The sequence below is a fragment of the Phycodurus eques genome, chromosome 3 (genome assembly GCF_024500275.1).
Source record: "Phycodurus eques isolate BA_2022a chromosome 3, UOR_Pequ_1.1, whole genome shotgun sequence".
Taxonomy (NCBI): Eukaryota; Metazoa; Chordata; class Actinopteri; order Syngnathiformes; family Syngnathidae; genus Phycodurus; species Phycodurus eques.
In genome coordinates this window covers 9,097,966-9,102,500 of record NC_084527.1, presented here as the reverse complement: position 1 = coordinate 9,102,500, position 4,535 = coordinate 9,097,966, and the positions used below count along the sequence as shown (strand labels likewise).

At 37.2% G+C, this 4,535-nt stretch overlaps 1 protein-coding gene across 1 annotated transcript in view; it reads right to left on the bottom strand.

Annotated features, from left to right (window-relative positions):
* The window catches only part of ghra (growth hormone receptor a), a 29,432-nt gene extending 25,785 nt beyond the window's left edge, over window positions 1–3,647 (bottom strand). The window contains exon 1 of the mRNA XM_061671927.1: window positions 3,411–3,647. The gene's annotated coding sequence lies outside the window, so the exon portion shown is untranslated. The remainder of the gene's footprint in view (window positions 1–3,410) is intronic.
* Between the last annotated feature and the right edge of the window lie 888 nt (window positions 3,648–4,535).

Here is a 4,535-nt window from a genome sequence, read left to right as displayed (position 1 = left end):
GTCGCGGGTGAGCTGAAGCAAATCTCAGATGACTTTGGGCAAGAGGCGAGGGACACCCTGGACTGGTTGCCATTCAACTGCAGGGCAGACAAACAACATTTCACAGAGTCTTCAATGAACCAAACATGCATGTTTTCTGAATGTTGAGGAAGCTGGAGTACCCAAAGAAAACCAGCGCATTCGCGGGAAGAACATGCAAACTCCACACAGGAAGGCCAAAGCCCGGATTTGAACCCCCGACCTTGGAACTGTGAGGTGGATGTAGAAAACACTTGATCAGCACGCCCCCACTGTAATAATGTTTTTTTTTTTTTTTTTTTAAAGCTAAACAAACAAAAAAATAAAAGCTATGCTGGAAAAAAAGGCTTTGGGACAAGTGTCAATTCTCCTAAAAAAAATCTATATTTGTATTTTACCTTAAGCAAATCCAAAACACCTACTTCACAAGCAACCAGTTAACAGAGTGTACATTTTTACAGAAACTATAAAGAAAATAGTAATAATAATACTATTATTAGACTTCCCTTAAAATTCTCACCTCATTTAACGATCAGCAACCAGCGCAATGGCACAATTATTCATGAGAAAGAACAACAAACAACGACAATAATCAATAATTATGTTAGCTTGGTAGCCAGTTAACTCGCTCGCTAAAGGAAAGAGAATTTAGTTTGATTACAGCTTGATGTCACTTCTAATACAGGTAATGGACAAATGCAAATAAAATAGATAATATGACAAATAATAATATTTAAAAAGGCTAGCTAGAAGGCTATCTAGCAAGCTAGCTATATTAGCAAGTATAGAACTACTGTAGATAGACAGACTTCATGTCATATTTAAACTTTCAATTAGTTAAAAAAAAAAAAAAAGATATAACTCTAAATGAAGTTTTTAGAGGAATTGGATATTTGGTTATAATAATTTTTTGCACTTTGTCATAGATTTTTTAAATGAGTTTAGAAAAATGTGAAATTAAATGATATATCCCCAAGTAATCGGCTTTTTAAAGGAATTGTACCACTGGTTATGTTATAACCATCTTTTTTTGCATCTCAACATCATCACTATTAGTCTGGTTAATTTCTCACCAATCTGGATCCTTTCCAGGAGACAAACTTATAAAAAATGTATTGCATTGCCATTACATTAACATTTAGGCTACTGTACATAAAGTACAGAAAATACCTTAATTAATTCCAAACATGAATTAATTGTGTGCTTGCATGATCATCCACATTTGGGGGACCCAAAAAAAATTGTCAATTTTTGGCCATTTTGGGCCCCGACCCTCGTTTGGAACACACTTGCATCTGAACATGAGAGCCTGTGTCATAATACTACATTTTCCCATAAATTCAAACACATCTTCCATTAATATTACATTTTTATAGTTAATCAAGCAATGCCGATAAGCAGTTTCTAATGCCTTTTGTTCTGCAACTGCGCAAATTTCACATTTTAAAGCGCCCAAAGTGTTTTAGGTGCACAAATAGAAGCTTTAAAAATAAAAGGGAAACACTGCATTGTATCTCAACACATGAAATATGCCATTAATAAATATTCCTCATTAATTCAATCACATCATCCATTAAATTAATCTACACAGGTAAGCTAATTAATGTGGAAAGCTTTTGTCCATTAACGGCAAAGTCAAATTCAAGTTTTAAAAGGTGATTGTGTGGATGAAGGAGTTAACAGCCTGACTTTTAAGTTCGCAAAGATAGATAGATAACGATAGAACCACTTCATTTCACAATTAAACAGTGTAATGATCCAACCTTAAATAAATCAGCCTTTTAAATATTTTGGAACTTTGGATATACAGTATTGCTATCATATTTTTTTCCACATAGTTGCCATTTTTATCATAACTTCATCACCATTACTGTAAAGGAGAGTTCGACAAACACACATACGTATGTAAAAGGTTGGCAGAAACCACAAACTATTCCTAAAACAATGGCCGAGAAAGACACATCATCACCTACTTTTTAATCGCGATTTATCACAGTATGCAAGTTCATTGCTACCTCATGCCAAAGAAAGATATGCAGTAAGCAGCAAGGTTTTGCCTGATCCTTACGCCATTACGGACAAATGGAACCCAAATCCATGCACACGTGTACCCCCAACTCTTAACCATTCTGCAGCAGACAGACTAATGTTCTGTAAGGTTTTATTAGGAAATATTTATAACAATATATTTCTCTTGGATTACGGTTGGTCTGGTGTAGTCTGGACTGCTTCCGTCAGTGCCTAATATGAAAAGTATAAAGATTAAATATGAACAATATAGCTAATATTATATTGCAAAACAAAATCATATAAAGTTAAGTGTTTTATCATTAATGTGTCGAATGCAAACACGGTTGTTGTCAGTAACGTTACACTTGTCTCACTTAATCGCTACGATCCAAAGCTTTCAGAGAACTTCAGGCTTCTCTAATGTACGGTAAAAGCTCTCATCAAATCTATATATTCAGCACGACACGACCATTATTATCCATCCATCCAATTTCCTGAGCTGCTTCTCCTCACTAGGGCCGCGGGCGTGCTGGAGCCTATCCCAGCTGTCATCGGGCAGGAGGCGGGGTACACCAACTGGTTGCCAGCCAATCGCAGGGCACATACAAACAAACAACCATTCGCAGTCACAGTCACACCTACGGGCAATTTAGAGTCTCCAATTCATGCATGTTTTTGGGATGTGGGAGGAAACCGGAGTTCCCGGAGAAAACCCACACAGGCACGGGGAGAAAATGCAAACTTCACACAGGCGGGGCCAGGGATTGAACCCGGGTCCTCCGAACTGTGAGGCTGACGCTCTAAACAGTCGGCCATTAATTTGTGAGGTCACAGTGAACTGTCCTGTAAACAACATGTTAATTTACGCGCCTGCCTGATCCACACTCCCAGCAAAAGCTGACTTGAGGGACCCATTTTGGGCCCCCGATCCTCAGTCAGGACAACCCAAGAGTGCACGAATAGAAGACAGCTTTGTTGAGGCCATGGCGGAGAAAATAAAAGAGAAACACATGTTGCTTTGCATCTCAACACACGCAGCATAAAGGTCTATGCAATATTACTGCATTTAATTCTAAAAAAAAAAAAAAGTAATCACATGTTCCGATAAGTTATCGTGGTTATAAACAATCTAAACAAGTAAGCAACTAGTTTGTAATGCATTTTGTCCACCAATCGTGCACAATCCAAGTTTTAAATGGTGATTGTGTGCGTGAATGAGTGTTGCAGGCTGCTGTTTTTTTTTTTTTTTTTTTTTTTTTTTTTTTTTTTTTTTTTAAAGTTCGCCAAAGTTTCCCACGCAGCAACAACTTCGAAAGAACGTGACAACCACACTGACAAAACAAACAGAAAATATGCTATTAAAACAACAAGAAAGTGCTTACTTTGCGCGAAGCGTCACGGTGGAATCCTGCAAGGAACAGATGGACTTTCCCCCCCCCCCACACGACAGCACAACTTGCTCATCTACACACACGCAATTCACTCAAAGTCGTCTTCACTTGATTCAAGCAGTAGTCGCTTTTACTTCCATTCGCTTGTTTCCTGGCTGGGAGACTCCTTCTGTCCCCTTCTATCTTCTACACGTCCACACGCCCTCGTGCACGTCCACGGTGATCCGTGAGCCTCACACGACCAACCCCCTTCCCAGGACGAGCGAGACGAGCAGCCAACTGGAACCCGAGGCCATCCTCGCCAAAATGCATCCGCCTCTTTTTCAAGAGCTGCGCACACACACGCGCGACATATTTTTATTTATTTTTATTGTATAGATTTTTTTACATATGCAAGTCCTAAAAAGGACATAAAGGGCATCACAAGTTAATTAATTTCATTTTTTTTTTTTGACACAATCAAAATTGATGAAGGGCTCGTGGGGCAAACAGGGTGATGTTATATAATTAAAATTAAATTAATGAATTACTTTCCATTTTTTTTAAAGTTTAAATTGAAATGTTAAAGTATTTTGTAATTTGTTTGAAGTCGTTTGCCTAAAAATTATTTATCTAGTATACATATGCATGCATATGCAACAGATACATTATGCTATACTTAGAAAGGTAGCTAGATGAAGCCTAATTTTGGTTGTTTTCACACCTTCTAATAAGACAAAGTAAAAACAAATACAATTGGAAAATATTATATAGTACCGTGGAATTATTATAGCCCTAGTAGAAATTGATAATATCAATAATATGATAATGTTAGCAAGGTAGCTATTTTGCTAGCGACAGTGGATGAAACAGAATTTTGCGTGTTTATAACAAGTAACAGATACATTATGCTATACTTAGCAAGGTAGCTAGATGAAGCCTAATTTTGCTTCTTTTCAAACCTAATAAGACAAAGTAAAAACAAATACAAGTGGAAAATATTATATAGTACCGTGGAATTATTATAGCCCGAGTAGAAATTGATATCAATAATATGCTAATGTTAGCAAGGTAGCTATTTCGCTAGCGACAGCGGATGAAACAGAATTTTGCTTGTTTATAAGATAATTTCATGGG